General features: G+C 40.5%; 1 protein-coding gene and 1 long non-coding RNA gene across 11 annotated transcripts in view; one reads left to right on the top strand and one right to left on the bottom strand.

Moving 5' to 3' along the window:
• BABAM2 (BRISC and BRCA1 A complex member 2) overlaps positions 1 to 21,805 on the bottom strand; it is a 576,872-nt gene that overhangs the window by 130,009 nt on the left and 425,058 nt on the right. The window lies entirely within an intron of this gene.
• Positions 6,611 to 21,805, top strand: part of LOC116480506 (uncharacterized) — a 58,022-nt gene continuing 42,827 nt past the window's right edge. Inside the window, exon 1 of the long non-coding RNA XR_004251317.2 lies at positions 6,611 to 7,088. This is a non-coding gene — a long non-coding RNA (uncharacterized LOC116480506). The remainder of the gene's footprint in view (positions 7,089 to 21,805) is intronic.

Below are 21,805 nucleotides of genomic sequence, written 5' to 3'. Positions count from 1 at the left end.
AAATAATTAGTAGAAGTTAATTAGGTCTGATCTGGCAAGAAATTAATTATATTCCTTATTAATATTATATACTCCCTCTTTTCTCAATATAATACAGCATTCCCCCCCTTGATCTCACTAAATGCTCTATGTTACTCATATATTAAATTATTGAAATTCCATTACTTCTAACAATTTGCATGTATGTCTCAAAAATGGTAGGCAAACACCTCTATTTCTTATGCAAACTACCGCTGTAGATCAAGAAAGCTCCTATATAGTATCCACTGAGTTCTTGGTAGCTTCTTTGGTGTTCAGTTTCTTACCAGGTTCCCAAATAGACATCTCCATATAAAAGCTTAATAATTTTTTAACTTTTTTTTTTTTTTTGAGACAGGGTCTCATTCTGTCACCCAGGTGGAGTGCAGTAGCATGAACTGGGCTCACAGCAACCCCCATGTCCTGGGCTCAAGTGATTGTCATACCTCAGCCTCCTGAGTAGCTGGGACCACAGGTGCATGCCACCACACCCAGCTAATATTTGTATTTTTTGTTTGTAGAGACAGGGTCTCACTATGTTGCCCAGGCTGGTCTCAAACTCCTGGCTGGGCTCAAATGATCCACCCACCTTGGCCTCCCAAAGTGCTGGAATTACAGATGTGAGCCACTGTACCCAGCCATAAAAGATTAATAATTGCCTAGCACCTTTTGGTAAGCCTCTTGGGCTGTAGCTCAAATTAAAAGATCTAAGAATTACAATCCTCAGTAAGATATTATGATTTCAGGAAGACAGTTCTAATACTTCTCATTTTAACAGCATTGTCAATAACATTGTTAAGTGTCACCTGATACTGGACAATGTTTTCTAGAATAAAGATCTCTACTATTTTACATTAAAAAGTGAACTACTATCATTTGCACAAAAATGAGGGGGTCAGGAGCAGGAGATAAGGAAGGATTAGTTTCAAGGATAAAAAGAATATATACTTATCAAGTGACTCTGGCCTAAAAAACTACTTTTAATGTTGATGCTAAAGATAAACTAGAAATATTATATTTTTAGAATACAAGCTCATATTATCTGATAAATGTAGGAAAAAAATTCCAAAGGATATAAGAAACTTAAAACGTAATTATCTGGGACTTGGTCTGATGAGGGAGAGGGTAAAAGAGAGACTTCACTATATCTCTTTTATAATTACTAAGGTTTGAACCATGAGAATGTATTATGGATGAAAAAACCTAAATTAAAAAACAAGCGTGCAGTTCCTCTAGAACAAAAGAATTGCTAGGAAAACAAAGCATAGCCCAATGAACCTAGAACCTAGAACAGTGCCTGGTGCATGGGAGGCACTCAAATATTGAACAAATGAATGGCCGAAATGACATTTGTAAAATGTTTATATTTCCTTAAAAAATGGCCAAAATGATTTGAAAATATCTCAAGCTATTCCAACTTACAGAAAATACAGAGGATAGAATAAGTTAAATACCACCATGAGAAAGTAGGCAGGAACTTCTAGAATATAGGACATTCTGCTGGACAACTGATCTGGTTTTGTCAACAAGTCAATTTTATAGGGAAGAAAAATAGCAAGAGGGTGAGGACTGTTCTAGGTTAAGAGACTTACGGGAAAAAAAATCTAATGCTATAGACTATTTGAATCCTGATTTGAACAAACCAACCACTATAAAAAGACACTTGAGACAAATGAGGAAATCTAAATGTAGACTGAGTTAAATGGCAGTAAAGAATTACTGGTAACTTTGTTATATATAATATCAGTATTGTGATACAAAATTTTTCTATATTTTTTAAAGCTATATGGGAACATTTTAAGTGAAATGACAATGTCTGTGATTGGATTTAATATAATATTATAGGCCCCCTTCCAAAGAAAAAGGAAGAAAGAAAAGGAGGCAGAGTCCGGGCGCAATGGCTCATGCCTGTAATCCCAGCACTTTGGGAGGCCAAGATGAGTGGATCACCTGAGGTCAGGAGTTCGAGACCAGCCTGGCAAACATGGTGAAATCCTGTCTCTACTAAAAATACAAAAAATTAGCTGGGCGTGGTGGCAGACGCCTGTAATCCCAGCTACTCAGGAGGCTGAGGTAGGAGAATTGCTTGAACCCGGCAGGCGGAAGTTGCAGTGAGCCAAGATCACGCCACTGTACTCCAGCCTGGGCAACAACAGCGAAACTCTTTCTCAAAAAAAAAAAAAAAAAAAAAAAGATAATAAGGAAGGAACTATACATGGATAAGTATGACCAAATGTTATTAAATACTAAGAATGACTATCTGGGGTCTATTATACTATGTTCTCTTGTTCTATGTATGCTTGAAAACTCTCAGTCAAAAAATTATTTTTAAGTCCCAACTAACTCAACATGAAGACAGCACTTGATCTCTTGGAGTCTAGAGTTTTCAAAACCTAACTGACAGCTCTCTTTTTTGGGAACCAATGGGAAATCAGGATGACAGATGAAATTCTGTGTCCCCTCTGATTTTGGCAACTATTTGCTCAGGGAATACAAACTCATTTTCATGATCCAAGAAAAGTATATGATACACTTAAAGAACCAAATCATATAGATTACATTCTGAAATCAGATTTAAAATATTTGAATTGTCTTTACCACTGGCCTTTACTTGCATAAGGAATTAAGAGTTAACACTGGGATGAAATAACTTTATTTTTCTGTTCCAAAATTTCTGTTAAGTGTTCTCCTCAAATGTTTAAAATGTTTTGTTTAGAAGAAATATAATCATTTCAAGAAATCTGCCCTGAGGAAGCACTCTTACCCACTATTCTTTTGGAGGTTCATTTTTAAGGGACTGGCCAAAAGTATTTCATGACAGCTTTGCTACTGTACTTCAGTTTCATGGAACACCTAATCCAGGACCTTCCATTGGCACTATTTGGATGAGGGAGGCTTGTTTGCCGTCGCTTTTCCTTTCTCTTGCATTTTATAATGCTTTCTCTCTGAAGGGGAAAAACAGAAAATGATTCTTTTTTCATTGAAAACCAAAATCCCTGGAGCACATGCTTTTGGCATCTTTCTCTTGAGTTGTGAAGGTGAAATACTATCTCCTGGTACCACCTTTGCCAAATGAAAGACTCTAAGGCCTTCTTTAATACTTAGCTCAACCATCACCATATCTTGATGAAAACTCTACACCCTAGCCTTTCACGAAGTTACAAGCACTCTCTTCTATTCTTCTGGTACACCACATTCAAAACTTGCAGTACTGTAGCATAATTTAGCACTTCATATGTTGTTTTCCCTCCCTAGATTGTGAGCAGCTCACGGCACAAACGTGTCTTTCCTATTTATTCTCCAACTTATAGGACCAGGCTCCATCCCAGGCACATAATAGGTACTGAATACCTTATAAATTAATAAAAGGCAAGAAAGCAGGGAGGAGAACCAGGGAGGACAGGCCTTCCCTTGCAGGCTGTTCTTTTTCAAGAGGCCAAGTATTGAAAAGATGAAAAGATTTAAGGGAAGCCACAGTGCCAGTGAGCCATATATAAGCCCAGGGACTTCTACATTCAAGGAAGGAAGTGCAAAAAGAATGGAGAGTTCCTCTTTTACACACAATGGGAATGGAATCACAGGTTAACAATTAGAACAGTTAAGGGTATGTGAGTAAGGTACCTAATTATACCCAGATCTTTGCTTTCTTTTAGATTTCTCTCTATATTAATTATTTAAAATATTAATATCTAACCTTAAAGATTATTTTACTAAATAATTTTATTTCCAAAAAGGAAAATCTCCTAGAATCTCCCTCCCAGGTAAAACATGTCTATATCTCAATCCCTAGGATTGAATTCTATAGCATGATCAACAAAATCACTGTCTCCTAATGGCAGGAAACTAACTGCAGGCCAAATACCTAAGAAAAAACATACAGTCTTCAGCCCTGAGGAATAAAGAACTCTCAATGGCTGGATGAGAGTCTGACACATGGGTGTCCAGTGAATGCATGTTGAATGGATGAGTAACATGACAACAAAACCGTACACTTACAGCATATACGTCACAGTCTACTGATCTGGCAGGCCTCCCCTCCTCCCTCTCAGTTGGCAATGCTTATAATTCAGTGTCCAGAAATATAAAAATTATTACTGTTCCTTATCAAGGTAACCCTTTTTCCTCAGGCCACATCTTCCACAGGGAATCTGAAGATCAGGTTAAAGTCCAAAGTCTCTATTATCGTCAAAGTCCCTACCTCCAATTTGTGAGATGACAATCCTAGCAGATTGCTAATAGGTAATCATAACCTTCTCCACCCAGTGCAGCTACTATAGAAAACATGACCTTAGAGGTAAACCAAATAATCATCATCCCCACTCCACCCCACTCTAAGGAGACTGAGAGAGATGTTGACTTCTGCTATGGCCACATACTCCTAGCTTGCCCACCTTTAGCCAGTAAAGGGTTTCTAAGCTGTGGAAATGAGGAATGACAGCAACTGTGAATAAGTGAGCTGGCCACGAATATCAAAAGTTGTATTGTTGCAAATAATTTGCTAGGGACCCTCGGACCTAATTTAGCCTCACTGTACATTTCAGGCAACTGAGGCCCAGTCACATTAAAAGAGTTGCCTGAGAACACTGAGCCTGAAAGCAGAGTTGGGACTAGAACGACTTGCCCATGCTTCCAATTTCCAGGGAGAAAGGGCGCCAAGGAACAAAGCAGAAAGAGGGGTGAAACCTACAATTGTTCACCAGGGACTGGGGCATTTAGACACATGTCATAGGTTACCATTTCATCTCCCCACTTGGCAACTCCAGAGCCCCTGCTCACCTAGGAAGATTTGTGAATCCTATGTATGTACTCAGAGGCTACAACTGTTAGTAAGCTAGAACTGTTCAGGAACTAACATGATGATCTGAAAAATACGAGTAAAGGGTGAGCACTCATGCAGATGTGCAAGAGAAAGGAAAGAAAGAAAGAGGAAGGGAGGGAGGGAGGGAAGGGGGAAAGGAAGGAGGAAAGGAGGGAAGGAAGAAAGGAAAAAAACAAATTGTAGGAAAGGTACAATAAAGGAAGAATTTGCCTAGAGGCAGTGCCTCAGGGGACCCCATCTGGATGTGGGAAAGACTGGGTCAGCAGGCAGTCCCATCAGGCTGGGTTCTGATTCTAAGTTGTGCAAACTAGGGTTAGAATCTTTCTGCAAATAAACAACAATACAAATTTTAAAGGTCTCAAAACCACTGTCCTACAGAGCTTACAAATTAAACTCAATAATCTAGCTTTCTTTTTTCTTTTATAGCAATATCCAGTTAGGAAACATTTCATAAACATAAACAGCCGGATACAGACACAACATCTTGAGCTGGGATCCCTCTGTCCCACTCCAGGTCACTCTGACTGCAGCCAGGCTGTCCTGCACCTGCATTAACCCTAGAAAGCAGTACCTGGAGCTAACGACCTGCCTGAAAGTATCTTCCTATCACAGCTCAGTGAAATCTGCTGCAGGTGATCAACCCCATTCTCAAAAGTGTGTGTGCGTGTGTGTACACACACACACACGCACACACACACAGCCTTTAACACCCTCCCCCCTCACAATTCTTGATGAAATGCTTAGGAAATATGTATTCTCTCTTTGTATGTATGTATTCTCTCTCTTTTTTCTATTTGTAAAGGAAAGAAACAAAATGAAACAAAAATAAAAACAACAAAAAAATTAAGGGCCCTAAGTTACAGAGAAGCACACCAGTAATTAACAGTGAACTAGACATACCTGCATTTTAAAAAAAGAAGTGAAATTAGATCTGATTAACAGGCTATCCAATCAAACTTAAAATCCTTTGGAAGTATCCAGAAATAACCATCAAAATGTCCATGAAAATATTTATTTTAACCATATTCTCTGATTTAGCCTTATTTTTTTTCCCCTCAAGTACCAACATTCAAAATGTTTATCTGTGCAAATCAAATTAAACATTTTTTGAGCACCTGCTATGACAAGGTACTGGATTGATGCTAGTTCTTGCTCAAGTTGGATGCTTTATTTTTATTGATTTTTTGAGACAGGGTCTTGCTGTCATCCAGGCTGGTGTACAGTGGTGCAATCATGACTCACTGTAGCCTCCACTTCCCTGGGCTCAGGTGATTTTCCCACCTCAGCCTCCAGAGTAGCTGGGACTATAGGTGCACGTCATCTCTCTCAGCTAATATTGTTGTTGTTGTTGTTGTTTTTCCTAGAAGCATCATCCTAGGATTTTTTTTTTAAAGTAGAGATGAGGTCTTGCTATGTTGCCCAGGCTGGTCTTGAACTCCTGAGCTCAAGCAATTCTCCCATCTTGGCCTCCCAAAGTGCTGGGATTACAGGTGTGAGCCACTGCACCTGGCCTCCAGTTTGTTGCTTTAAATAATTGTTGTAGTTTCATGTGACTTCTAATAGAGCGGCAGTTTTGTTTTCTAAGATATTTCATCCTTAAGTATTCAGGCAAGATACTAGTGTAGTGGTTAAGTCCTCAGACTTGGGAGTCTGAGCGACTGGCTTCAATTCCTATTCTGTCACTTGGCAAGATAGTAACAGTACCTACCTCACAGGGAGATTGTGATGATTAAATGAAATAATGCATGTAAATAACTGAATACTGTGCTTGGCACACAGCCAGCACTCAAAGAACATCAGATGCTATTCTTTCCCTCTCCTCCTTCATAATAGCAGCAGCAAGAGCAGGGGGAGTAGTTGTTGTAATGGTACTAAACACTGGCAAGGACTTGTAAGAGTAGTGGCAAATAATGTTGTAAGAGTAGTAAACACTGGCAAAATCACACAGCTTTCGTAGTTAGGTAGGACTAGGGTCAAATCCTAGTACTGCCATTTAATCAGGGCTGCTGCAGGCATATAAAGAATCTTTGTGCAAATTATAAAAGATGTCACCCCTGGAAGATAGGTGACAAACAGATGCCCCTTCCTCTGGATAGAGGAATGTGCCAAAGGAAAGACACAAGACTTGGCCAGAAGAGCAGCTGGGCAAGTGGAGCACTGGTGGGGTTTCAGCCTCTGCTCACCACCTCATCAGTCAGTATCACCATCACCACCATCAAGAACCCGGAAGAAAAACTAAGGCTCAGAAAAGGTATGGACAATTGTGGTCGATATTTAATTCTCCATTCCTGATCACTCTAATATTCCTGAATTCTGTTTGTCTAATGGAGAGTCTTAGGCCACAACTCAGATCATGGTACCTCCCCCTTTGCAGAAGTCTCCTGGCTCTCTATTTCTTGCTGAATTACATACAAATTCCTCAGGCTGGCATTCAGGTTCCCAAGGGTACCTATTTATCTTTGAGCTTTATTTCCTCTATGGCAACTTGGCAGCTTTGTAAATAACTGTCCTATCCTTTCCTACCTTTGCTAGTATATAGGTACCATGAAAACATAGATTCTTGTCTATATTGTTCAAATACATATTCCAAGCACCCAGAAGAGTGATTGGTATATAGTGGGTGCTCAACAAATACTGGAAAATAAATGCATTTGCTCATTGTAGGCCCCTTTACCTGGAAACCCCTCCAGCCTTCAAGATTTTATCCTTCCTTCAATGTCAGTCCTACACAAAAGCCTTCCTAAGTCCTACTTGATTTTTCCACGGAATAATTTAAACAATGGAATAATTTGAATAAACTAATTTGAAAAGCAAGCCAGCAACAGAATTGTTAATATTTTAAAAGCTGAAGTATTGATAAATGCATTTACTCCTCTAGAACTAGCCAAATTATTCTAGTGCTCTTTAGGAGAAATACATTTCTACTCATCCATTATTGCTGTATGTCAGATATATATATATAAACATCATAGATTGCTAATGATTATTTAATTAAAACAAGCAAAGTTACTTAGCTTCACTCCATACTCTATAGAAGGTTTGGGACCTAACTGAGCTTAGACTTAAGACCATATTAATTCATAGGAAGAGCTGCACTGAAGCTCAAATGGTGGGCTCTGGTATCAGACATACATTGTAAGGAACTGGGGCAAGTTAATCTCCCTGTGCTTTCTTCATCTGTAAAGTAGGGGTAATAATAGTACTTAAATTATTTTTTATTTTATTTTTATTTTTGAGACGGAGTCTTGCTCTGTCTCCAGGCTGGAGCACAGTGGCACGATCTTGGCTCACTGCAACCTCCACCTCTCGGGTTCAAGTGATTCTTCTGCCTCAGCCTCCTGAGTAGCTGGGACCACAGGCATGTGCCACCATGCCCAGCTAATTTGTTTTTGTATTTTTAGTAGAGATGCAGATTTACCATGTTGGCCAGGATGGTCTTGATCTCTTTACCTCATGATCCACCCACCTCGGCCTCCCAAAGTGCTGGGATTACCGGTGTGAGCCACCCTGCCTGGCCATACTTACTTACTTTATTAATTAGGCTAGGTTAGGCAATGCTGCAGTAACAAATGCCCCTCTTTCCCAATATCAATGGGAGAGTGTCTTATTATGACAATAAATCATGGAAAGTCAGCTACGTGCATGAATGACCATCTAGGACAGTTGTCTTCAATGACCCAGTGATCCAGGTTGGCCAAAAATAAAAATAAAAAAGAATGAAAGAATGACAGCAGAATCTGATTTTAATAAGAAGGTTTTTTTTTGTTTTTTTAACCGAAGTTAAAAAAAAAACTTTTTTACTGAAAGTGACACTGTCAACTCTGCTCGTATATCACTGACAAGAATTAGTTACATGCAAGGTCCAGGCCCATACGGGGGACTGGGAGGTATTGTTTTCTATGTGTCCAGAATGGAGGAATATGAAATGGGATTTGGTGAATTCAAAATATTACTTCTGTCATAACTACCTGATAAGGTTGATGCATAGACTGAATGAAATAATAAATGTACAGCTCTTAGAACATACCTGATACATAGTAACCATTCAATAAAGGTTTGCTAAAACTGTAAGTCACTACTGTTATATGGTAACACAAGATATTCATATTCAAAAATTTCCCACCGAGTGAAACTTCAGGCTGAGTTAGAATTTAATGACTGATTTCTCTGCACTTATCTGGGCATTTGAAATGACCTTGTCCTAAGTATGACGAGAAAAGGTAGGCCAAAGAGCCAGGATAGTCCCCACAAATGACTCCAGCCCTGGCACATACTGTGGGTAACTGCTGAGTCCCCTGTGCTTACACTTCTCCCGAAGGTTTGCAGAAAATGCACTCTGCAACAATGCTTCTGTTTCAGAGATCAGAACGGTTCTGGAATTCTCTGAGGTCTTGGCCTAAACATCACATTTTCATACCATCTACTGCCAGCCTCTAGCTTAATGCAAATACAAAATTACATTTTTCTCTAGAAAGGTACAAAAATTTAAGTAGGATAAATAATAAGGATTTCTGTTCAAAGATGGATATTACAGACAAAATGAACAGACTGGTAACTTATGGGGAGAAGATAATAACAAAGACTCAAATAAAAGATTAGTATCAGAATACGTAAGTAACTCCAACAAATAAGAAACAAATGTAAAAATAGGTTAAAAAAACAGAAAGGGAAGCTTAAATGGATAAAAGCAAATAAATAATGATCAGCCTACCAGTAATCAGAGAAATACAAATTAAAGCAAGATATCATAATGATTGGCAAAAATGATAAATTTGGGTAACACAAAGTATTGGCAAGGATGTAGGAGGACAAGTATTGGCAAGCGCTGCTGGTGGGATTCTAAACTGGCGCAGCCTTTCCGGAAGGGCAATCTGGCAGTGCTCTAAGGATGTTCACCCTGGCAAGCTAAGACAACTGCGCTGCTTATTACCATGGGAATGGAAAGAAGAGTGTGGTGGATGCCTGCTATAGAACCCCACATGGCAATCAGGTTCAACAACCTAAATGTAAAAGGAAAGCTCTTAAAAGCATAAAGCCAAGTGAATACAAGAAACAGAATGAGAACCTTGGTATATCACCTACGTAAATGAAAAACATCTCTTATGTAAAGGCCACAAAACAATCCACTATATTTTTAAGGGCATATAAATAAATAAGAACATTGTTAATGGGAATGGGAAGAGTGGAGATGGAAGATGAAAAACTAAAAAGATGAAAACAAAAGCAAAGCCACGCACAGACTGGTGGTGATAACAATGTGCTATCAACTAACCAGTATGATGAATTCAACTCTCTAACCCAAGGTGCCAGAGACACTCACCCTCACACAAAAAAGTAGAAAACCATTTGCAGGAATTATTTGGTACTCATCCATGAGGGTCTTCCAAAAATTCGTGACTGACATATGTAGCTAAATGGAATAAAATAGGCTGTGGGATGATGGTGATCTGAATTGAGTTTTCTAACTACTAGAGAAGATCGCAACTGTTTCTCAGCAGTAAAGTGAGTCCTTTTCTTATGGAATTAATTGATAAATGCTTTGAAATGAGAAACCCAGATCCTAAAATACAAGGCCGAACATATTCAGAGAGGCCTAAAAGAAGTAAATTAAGTGAATTCATTATAAAGGTCAAGGTACAACCTGTCACCTTAGCTCACTGTGACACTTCATTTTGGCTTTCTTAATTCTAGTATGTCTTAATTTTGGCACATTCTTACCCTACACACAAGACAGGATGTGCCCCCATAATGATTCATCAATAGGAAGGCATTCTTTCTGTGGGGGTGTGTGAGGACACAGGTGAGGTTAAGGTACAAAATCCATGCTGGTGCTCTGCCATAATCAACTGCAGTAAAACATGGGAGGAATATTCCCCGTGATTGAAGCACTCAAGGCATATATCCTTGTGGCAATGTTTTATAGGCTTTTTACATTGTACTACCTGTTGAAGATGTTTATTTAAGTCTTTGCTTTCTCTCTTTTTAAGTCTAAAGAAAGGATGAGAGTCCTGATTATTTGTATTCATAGGTTCCATTTCTTTTTCATATTTAAAGATACACTGTGGACAAGTTAAATAATGCCATTTCCTCCCCCAGCTGCATGTGCTGAATGAACAAAAGCCCCAACTAAAATGTTCCCATCGCATAAACTAGAGCAACATTACTAAGTCCAACTTGGGTAAGTCCAATTTACCCAGCTGTTTCTGAAGCAACTAGATGTTGGAATTAAAGTAGATTTTTCTATTCTTTGGGGAACTTCTTACTCAACATTATAGGAAAGTAATCCTTGATAAAGCTATTGAGAAAAAGTAACATTTTAAATGGGAGGAAGAGAGAGAAGACAGGGAAAGGGCAGGGGCATGGGAGGGAAGCAGGAGGGGGAAGCTCCAGGAAAGGGGAGACTCAATGGGATGTGGGAAGAGACAGGAAGGGAGAGAGGCTGGGTTCAAAGCTGAGGACTACTAATAGAGCAAGGCTAAAATAATCCAACATTAGGAACACAGTAAGTACCCCGGTCACGAATTTTATTCCATTAAGTAGTGCTTAGCCAAATCTTTCTGGCATCTTCGTTAGGATTTATTTTCACTCTCTGACCCAGTAGTGCTTTTCCACCTGGTCTCACACTCCTTATCAGAGTGGAGGTGTGAATTACATCTAGAGGTTGTTCTGGGATCTCTGAGCACTTCCAGTTCTAAAAGCTTTTAACTTCCTCTGGCAAAGGATGCTCCTGACCTGCAATTCCCAGTTGTTCCCCTGGCCAACTGGGCCCCATGGCTCACCCCACATGATTTCCCAAATGACGGAACACCCGGTTCTGTATCTGTAATGTGACTTCAGTGATCTTTCACCACTCGGGGCTTCATCTCTGTTTCATGGCCTGGCCTCTATTAATCCTCCTGTGTCTTGCCAGAGGCTTTGTCTTCATTTTGCAACCTGTTCCTGCTGATGCACTGCAGTTTCTTGCCAGCGTATTTATAAGTCTTAAGACTTAAGAAATCTCTGGCAAGAGGCTGTGGAGGATTAGTTGAGGCTACGAAGTGGAGATGAGACTCCTGATAGAGCCAAATGTTAAGAGTTTGGCCAAACTTGTTCTTCATTTTTTTCTTTCCTTTATGTTAAAAAGCCACCTAAACACAACAGAAGAGCTTTTAAACAAAATTAACAATGGTCTCTTGGTGACAACTAAGGCCACAAACAAAAGGTTTCTTCTTATGCAAGCAGAATATTAGGGCACCATGTAACACCTAGACCGGGTTCATATCCTCTTTGAGTGCGCATTGACTTCCTCAAAAATATCATCTCTCTTGGCATCTCACTTGAAGATCCATATATAAAAAAAGAAATATAAATAAAAATGTGTGTGCAATGCAGCAAACAAATGTTGAGGAGATTGGGTCCACATTAGCCATATGGTATTTTTGTATAAAAACAATCATTATGTGATATTAGGACCAAAGAAAATAAAATTCATATTCATTTCCAAAATCCAACAGCTTGTTTATTTCTGCTATCATGTTGCATACTAGAATTTCTTTCCTTATAGTCAAATCCTAAAAAAATTAAAAAAACACTTTAATACCACACAATAATGTACTACTTTTTAAAAAATGGAACACAGGACATAGATCCTTGGCTATTACCAAAATTTCCTCCCCTTGCTCTCCCCATTAAAAAACCCACAGAGGCCGGGCATGGTAGCTCACACCTGTAAACTCAGCACTTTGGGAGGCCGAGGCGGGAGGATCACTTGAGGTCAGGAGTTTGAGACCAGCCTGGCCAACATGGCAAAACCCTGTCTCCCCTAAAAATACAAAAAAATTAGCCAGGTGTGGTGGCGCGCACCTGTAGTCCCAGCTATGCAGGAGGGTGAGGCAGGAGAATCACTTGAACCCAGGAGGCAGAGGTTGCAGTGGGCCAAGATTGCATCACTGCACTCCAACCTGGGCGACAGAGCAAGACTCTGTCACAAAACAAACAAACAAACAAACAAAAAACCCCATAGAAACCTGGTAAACTAGTAAACAGCATAGAGCTTTTAATAAGAAAAGACAAACATTGTAGTGTTAAGTCTATTTTTGGGAAGGTTAAGGATGCTATCTATTGCTTGAATCTGATTGGCTGTTTCAGTCAAGTGAGCAAGAGGAAGTTATTTAAACTATTACTTATAGATGACAAAGCCAATTAATTGCTCCAGCAAACTCCCAGGCTGCCTACTAATATGCACTTTACCCCTCTGGCTAATTGAATGTGTGCACAGTATGATTACAAATGGATAGGTCCTGGTCTTTTCTTCTCTCTGAAATGATATACTGCTTTTATTAACAGGGAGTGAAGAAGAGAGCTAATATTTATAGATGACATTATATTTCATTCACTTCTCTAACAAATTAGCTTTTGTAGCCTTCCATTAGTAGAGGGTAATAAGGGACAAACTTGTATGGAGAGACACTTGGACTCAGTGAGATGGAAATGGTGAATGATGATCAGTGAAAAATGAATACAGGAGACTCAGCAATGACTAATGAGGGGAAAGGAATTTAGTGAAGAAATACAATGTCCCGTCCTGGCTTCTCCTTCTTTTAATGTTGTTCACTGTCAATCACTGTCAACAGCCTAGAAGATAGGAAGGGTTGTTTTGGAAAGTTGATTCTAAACCAGCTACGTATGAAGAAGGTAAACAAGAATGAAAATGTGTATCATATTTCCCTAAAAGGCACATTTCACACATTTAGTAGAAAAGATACAAGTGCTAACTGTGATTAGCAGTTCACTTTCATTAACACATTCAAAATGAATAGGGGTTTCCTAATATTTACTTTATAAAATAACAGGTGTTAGGAACCGTCCAGCTCCACCCACTGCCTTGGTGCCAATCCTAGATAAGGAACACTTGTTTAGGTCTTAGGGTCCAGGATGTTTCTTTCCATACCTGTCAACAATGGCTCCTAAATTTTGGCCAGAAACTAATCAGTCTGCAGGTCCATCAAACTCCCGACTGCTGCCCACTGCTGCCTTCCTAGAACCCAATCTATTGGCCCTGGACCACCACACGAGTTCGTTCTCTGTTCCTCACTTGCCTTACTGCCAACTAAAGGGTCAACACGACTCCTGAACTCTTCTTCAGCCTTAGCTTAGGACACTAGTGCCTAGTCAACCTCATCTCCTTAAGCTAATACCTAGTTTCAATCATATCTTCCAGGCCCTAATTATAGTCTAAACAAAATAATAATCATTCCAAAAATTTGAGTGCACAATTGCTAGGAGTTTGGTGGATAGTAATGAACAAAGTCATTTATGAATTTTTAAAATTTTGAAACAAAGACTGTCATCTGCTAGAAAAACCCACAGCCACTCAAATAGCAAATGCAGGCTGGGAACAGGAAGAGCTAGGTGGCACTTACCTGTGCCAGCCTAGCCAAGAATATGCACATAAAACATGCAACTTGCTACAAGCACGTAACAAAAGAGCAAAGGATGTGTGTTGGCTAAGACGTCAACTCAGCATGCAATGTCACACACGCCAACCTTCTTCTGGGATTACACCAACTGGCACAGCACTTCTAAAATCAATTGTTTACCCTCGATGCTGACCCAGCAAAGGGATTAGCACTGCATTATAAAAAGGAATCTAAGAAGTGCAAAAACAAGGCACTTAAAGATAGGCTGGGATAGAACCATGGTAACAGGTACATACATTCAAGCCGACAAACCAAAAATTCTAATAATCTTACGTAAATTACCATACTTCTCATCCACATTGCCTGGCCTTCCTCCCTAAAGTTCAGAGTGGACCTGCTTTAGGTTTTTTATAGGTTTTGTGAGGACAGGTGGGGACAGGGGAGGTGTTATCATTAGAATAGATTCTAAATACAGGTAAGGCATTAAAAAGTTCTCTTCTTTTTCCTCTCCTTTTTATTTTCCCCTCCCACTTGTATCCTGAAAGTCAAGACCAAAGACTGTTGATATCACAGTGGGTCTCTGCTTACTTAAAGGGCTGAAGTAATACTGATATTAGTGAAAAATGTTTTGGCCAATTATACGATTTAATCTCTCAAGGGCAACACAGGCCCAGGCTCAGGCTTCCCTGGTATTTAGTCACTGGAGCTAAAGGCAAGGGGGAGAAGGAAGGACAGGTACTTTGGATACACAGCAGGAAGGTACCTCAGGTACCAACAATTGAAGATGACGCTAAAGAACAGTCTTTGGTTGATGGTTTTCAGGCCATTCTGATCATCGTAAATCCAGGCTGCAAATTTCCTTTAAAGCTGTCCTGGCCAGGCACAGTGGCTCACATCTGTAATCCCAGCACTTTGGGAGGCCAAGGTGGGCGGATCAGGAGGTCAGCAGATTGAGACCGTCCTGGCTAACATGGTGAAACCCTGTCTCTACTAAAAAAGCACAAAAAATTAGCCAGGCATAGTGGCGGGCGCCTGTAATCGCAGCTACTCGGGAGGCTAAGGCAGGAGAACCGCGTGAACCTGGGAGGCGGAGCTTGCAGTGAGCCGAGATTGCACCACTGCACTCCATCCAGCCTGGGTGATAGAGTGAGACTCCGTCTCACAAAAAAAAAAAAAAGCTGTCCTGTGGTAGCGAATTTTCAGGGGAGAGCTTTTTCTCCCTTCTACCCCAAACCAAGTCAACATAAGCATATTTCCTTGCATTCTCCCTCTGTAGCACAGATTACCTTCTAATTTATCCTTACATGGAGGCTATTGCAATTTGGGGGTCTCAATTTCATATGGACTTACTGGGTTCCCGCCTTGGACAAAACCTTGGGTTTAGCTCCTGCCTCCTACACCTAATTAGGTTATCAGAACTTAAGTTAAAGGACATGGTGGCTAGGTAGATGTCTGGGTTTTCTGAAAGCTGTCTTTAGTGCTGACCTACTCTTCTGGATCTTGCTTAAACATTATTTCTGGCCTCTGAGGTTATGTTACTTTCAGTTTTTATCTTATCTTATTTCATTTCCAGATTTTTAGCTAGAGGGTTGCTCAGGAAGTTGCTCAGGAAGAGATGCACTAAAGTGCATATTAGTAGGCAGCCTGGGAGTTTGCTGGAGCAATTAATTGGCTTTGTCATCTATAAGTAATAGTTTAAATAACTTCCTCTTGCTCACTTGACTGAAACAACCAATCAGATTCAAGCAATAGATAGCATCCTTAACCTTCCCAAAAATAGACTTAACACTACAATGTTTGTCTTTTCTTATTAAAAGCTCTATGCTGTTCTCCAAATGATTCTGACATGGAATGGGGCTTTGTTACTAGTGCTCTCTGCTATGGCTGTAATAGACACAATTCTTTGATTCCTTCTAACAAAAACAGCAATTTATCTATCTCATCTCTTTTATTCCATTTCCATCTCTCATTTAGGTTTAAGGGTAGGACATCTAGATCATTGTAAAGAGGAAATGTTTTAAATCAATCTGCCATGCCCATTTTTTAGCAAGTGTTTTTGGTACTTTTAAAAGGTAGAAAACATTGTTGAACACTTGCAAAGCACAAAGTCCTCTGTTTTATGATTTCATAAACACTGTTTCTTTTATAAACTTAGCAAGTTAAATACTATTAGCTGCACATTTACAAATAAAAGAACAAGCTCAGAGAGGCTAGAGAAATTGGTCAGGATATCTATCAGCTGGCACTCAAGCAAGGCTTTGAACCAAGAGTCAATGTGACTCAAAAGAAAGTCTTTCTATAACTGATGTTGTTTCTCAGAAGAATAAAATAGTCTCCTGCCCTACTTTTAAGAGGCAGGGTCTTGGCTGGGTGTGGTAGCTCGTGCCTGTAATCCCAGCACTTTGGGAGGTGTAGGTTGGGTGGGTTATGTGAGACCAGGAGTTTGAGACCAGCCTGGGCATACACACATAGCGAGATCCCATCTCTACAAAAAATACCAAAAAATTAACTAGGTGGGTGGCACACACCTGTAGTCCCATCTACTCGGGAGGCCAAGGTGGGAGGATCCCTTAAGCCAGGGAGGTGGAGGCTGCAGTGAGCTGAGATCATGCCACTGCACTCCAGCCTGAGTGACAGAGTGAGACCCTCCTCAAAAAAAAAAAAAAAAAAAAAAGACAGGGTCTCACTCTGTCACCCAGGCTGGAGTGTGATCATAGCTCACTATAGGCTTGAATTTCTGGGCTCCAGCAATCCTCCTACCTCAGCCTCCTGAGTAGCTAGGACTACAGGCACAAGCCATCATGCCAAGCTAATTAAAAACAATTTTTTGTATGTGGAGATAGGGTCTTGCTATGTTGCCAAGGCTGGTCTCAAACTCCTGGCCTCAAGTGATTCTTCTGTCTTGGTCTCCCAAAGTGCTGGGTTTACAGGCATTGACCCATCATGTCTGACCTACAGCTTACCTTTTCATTGATAAACTGTTGTGTCAATTCAGAGATGAAGAAACTGAGGTGAGAAAAGAAAAATGAGTCAGTGACAAGCTCACAGATACATGTCACGTTAATGGCAGAGTGAGTACTTTAACCAGAGTCCTTGGTTCCAAATGCCATGCTTAACCAAATCATATACACACAGACACATACACATATATGTTAATTTTTTTTTGTAAAAAATTCTTTTTTTTTTTTTTTTGATACAGAGTCTTGCTCTGTCGCCAAGGCTGGAGTGCAGTGGTGCAATCTCGGCTCACTGCAAACTCCGCCTCCTGGATTCACACCATTCTCCTACCTCAGCCTCCCGAGTAGCTGGGATTACAGGCACCTGCCACCACGCCAGGCTAATTTTTTTGTATTTTTAGTAGAGACAGGGTTTCACCATGTTAGCCAGGATGGTCTCGATCTCCTGACCTCGTGATCCGCCTGCCTTGGCCTCCCAAAGTGCTGGGATTACGGGCATGAGCCACCATGCCCAGCCAGAAATTCTTAACTTTGAGTTCATTGTACACTATTGTAAGAAACAAAATGCTCACCATGTAGAGACTGATGCCAGCTTATAATTATGGCAGTGACAGCATACCATCTTCTACCTTGTTAGGCACTATTAACAGTATCCTTGAGATATTGCATGGGTGCTGTGTTTTGTTTGTTTGAACTAATCTTTTATATGTGCATTAGACTTGCTCAAAACTACTTTTGAATTAGGTAGACTTGAATTTTCACTATTTTATGAGAAAATTGTGCTATGTCCAACTTGGCACTCTCATTTCTGCTGATGGCCTGTGTCAAATATACTTACTGTCCCATGACAGTCACTTTTATAAAGACAGGCTGTCTATATTCGAACTGTATATATATTACAGCTATGTATAGGTGTGCAGAAGTTAGCACACCTTCCCGAGGGTATATTTTTTATCCCCCAATGCCAATGTAACACTGGGGAAAATGAAAACAGAAATTAATTATCCTACTGTGAAAAAAAATCCCATTGCATTTAAGCTCAGAGAGGTTCCTCTCTATTCAAGTATTTCTGGTCTTCTTGCTAGAGCACAATTTTCTCTTTGGTATATGATCCCCATTTAAAATGTCTATGTTGGCTGGGCGTGGTGGCTCACACCTGTAATCCCAGCACTTTGGGAGGCGGAGGCGGGTGGATCACGTGATGCCAGGAATTCAAGACCAGGCTGGCCAACATGGCAAAACCCTGTCTCTATTAAGACTGCAAAAATTCGGCGAGTCACAGTGGCTCACACCTGTAATCTCAGCACTTTGGGAGGCCAAGACGGGCGGATCACCTGAGGTTAGGAGTTCGAGACCAGCCTGGCCAACATGGCAAACCCCATCTCTACTAAAAATACAAAAATTAGCGAGGCATGGTGGTACGTGCCTGTAATTCCAGCTAAATCACTTGAACCCAGGAGGCGGAGGTTGCAATGAGCCGAGATCGCGCCACCATACTCCAGCCTGGGTACAAGTGGAGCAAGACTCCTTCTCAAAAAAAAAAAAAAAAAGTCTACATTGTAACCATACAACAAATTGTGAGGGAAACACTGAAAATTACGGTTTCACTAGCCTATTTATAAGTAATAGTCACTGTTTATTTGAAGAGGTTTCTGTTTTCTTTGCAGAAAACAATGTAAACAAAGTCAGTTTGGTTGCCATAAGCTAAGTTCTATCCAAAAAAATCTTGCCTAGAAAGAGGTCAGCAATCTTCTTAATCTTGAGGACCACCAACACGGCTTCACAAGGAACTCTGGGAGCTGAGAGCAGGAAGCCTTACCACAGACAGTAAACTGGCAAGTCAGTCATGTCGATTTCCTGCTTAAAACTATAGGCAGGGAACCAGATGGCTCCCTGCCGCTCTCACCATGGCTTACAAGGCCCCAACACCATCTGTCCTGGGAAACTTCCCCACTCCCCTCTCACTGACCAGCCTTCACACTGTGACTCCAGCCATACGAAGCTCTCCTCCATGCGTTCTGCACGTGCTGTTCCCTTTGACTGGAACACTCCTGCCCACTCTCTTGAGTGGCTAACCCTTACTTATCCTCAAGTGTCCTTCCCTTGACCCCCCAAATTTGGTTACGGGGTCTTCCTGGTGCTCTCGAGCCCCTCATGCTTTTCCTCTCATAGCACCTGTCAAACTGCACCACAGCCTCCCACAGATATGTCAGCTTCTCAGAGGCAGTGACTCATCTGTCTTCTTCCTTGTTTTATTTCTATTGCCTACAGGACCTGACACTTGCCAGGTACTTAGCAAGTATCTGTTGATTAAATGAATGGAATAAAATGAGAAAGCAAAGGAGGGAAAAGAGGAAGAGAGAAAAAACTGCTTTTGAAGGAGCAGGGTGGTGTGTTCACGGCCTAGTGTGATCAGTTTTAGTGACATCATCTGTTACAGAAGTTACATCATGACATAACTTCTTTTCCTTCTTGTAAATTGAAAAGATTATATATCTTTTGTTTTCTTGAGCAATGGATAAGCATTTTGGGATCCAGAGCAGGAGAACAACAGAAATAACAACTCCTTGTATTTTCATGCCACTTTACAGCTTTTAAAGAGCACTATGCTCTTGTATCAATTCTGAGGCAAGTGAGATAGGTATTATTATTACTGTCATTTTACACATGAGGAAACTGAGGTTCAGTGACACATGACTTGCCGAGGTCACATGTTTATTAAGCATCAGAGTCAGAGCCCTAGACCAGGCCTTCAGATCCCTCGGTGAAGGCAGAGTTGGGCCCACTTAGCACGGTGCATAAATCCAGCACCTTGCCTACCACCTGGGGCTCAAGAATGCAGAGGTTCAAGAGTGCAGAGATATTAGCCTCTATCTTGAACAAACTAAAATCTAATCAATCTAATTTTTTAATGTGCCCAATTTATTCTCCATAGGTATCATAAACAGAATTATTTCTTTTTTTCTTTTTTGAGACAGAGTTTTACTCATGTCACCCAGGTTGGAGTGCAATGGCATGATCTTGGCTCACTGCAATCTCCACCTCCTGGGTTCAAGTGATTCTCCTGCCCCAGCCTCCTGAGTAGCTGGGATTACAGGTGCACGCCACCACGCCCAGCTACTTTTTTTGTATTTTTAGTAGAGACAGGGTTTACCATGTTGGCCAGGCTAGTCTCAAACTCCTGACCTCAGGCAATCCACCCATCTCGGCCTCCCAAAGTGCTGGGATTACAGGTGTCAGCCACCGCACCCAGCCAACAAAACTATTTTTTAAGAGCAATTTTCATGAAACAAATGCAAACTTAAGCTATAAAAAGGAGCTATAGGCTGGGCGTGGTGGCTCACGCCTGTAATCGCAGCACTTTGGGAGGCCCAGGTGGGCGGATCACGAGGTCAGGAGATGGAGATCATCCTGGCCAACACGGTGAAACCCCATCTCTACTAAAATTACAAAAAAATTATCTGGGCATGGTGGCACGTGCCTGTAGTCCCAGCTACTCAGGAGGCTGAGGCAGGAGAATCACTTGAACCCGGGAGGCAGAGGTTGCAGTGAGCCAAGATCGCGCCATTGCACTCCAGCCTGGGTGACAGAGTGAGACTCTGTTTCAAAAAAAAAAAAAAAGAGCTATAAACCCAGTCAAATGAATAAAGACCCATAAATTGTGACTGCATTAGCTTCTCTATTTTTTTTTATTATACTTTAAGTTCTAGGGTACATGTGCACAACGTGCAGGTTTGTTACATATGTATACATGTACCATGTTGGTGTGCAGCTTCTCTATTAAACGTAATATACAATCTCCTGCCTACATCAATGGGACACTGAGCTCATGTTGAAAATAGCTCTTTGATTTCTGTCATCAGGCAAATGAAAAATGGCCATGTAGGCAATCAATTCTTTTTTCTTTTTTTTATAGTTTTGAGAAATAATTGATGTACAATTGCACATTTCAAATTTTAATGACTTTTGCCACCTGAGAAACCACAATAAGGAAAATGGACGTATATAGCATCTTCCTAAGTTTCCTCTTACTCTTGTAATCTCTCCCTTCCACAACTACACTGCTCCTGTCCCCAGGCAACCACTGTTCTGCTGTCATTATAATTTGCATTCACTAGAATTTCATATAAATGTATACTTATAATTATATAAATAGTACATCATGCAGCATGTACTCTTCTTTGCCTGGTTTCTTTCACTCAGCATAACTATTTTGAGATTCATCCATTTTGTTGTGTGTACCAATAGTATACTCATTTTTATTGCGGAGTAGTATTCCACTGTAATGGATATCCCACTATTTGTTTATCCATTCCCTGTTGATGGACATTTGGGTTGTTTCCACCTTTTGGCTATTATAAATAAAGCTGTTATGAACATTCATCTGCAAGTCTTTGTGTAGATGTATGCTTTCATTTCTCTTGACTAAGTACCTGCAGTAGAATGGCTGGGTCATCTGGCAGTTGTATGCTTAACTTTGTAAGAAACTGACCAACTGTTTTTCAAAGTCAATGTATCATTTTATATTTCCATAAAAGTTCCAGTTCTACATCCTTGCCAATGCTTGTTTTGGTCAAACTTTTAAATTTTACCCATTCTAGTAGGTGTATAGT

Source organism: Hylobates moloch, unplaced genomic scaffold, assembly GCF_009828535.3.
Source record: "Hylobates moloch isolate HMO894 unplaced genomic scaffold, HMol_V3 SCAFFOLD_13, whole genome shotgun sequence".
Classification (NCBI taxonomy): Eukaryota; Metazoa; Chordata; class Mammalia; order Primates; family Hylobatidae; genus Hylobates; species Hylobates moloch.
This window is presented reverse-complemented; position numbering and strand designations above follow the sequence as displayed.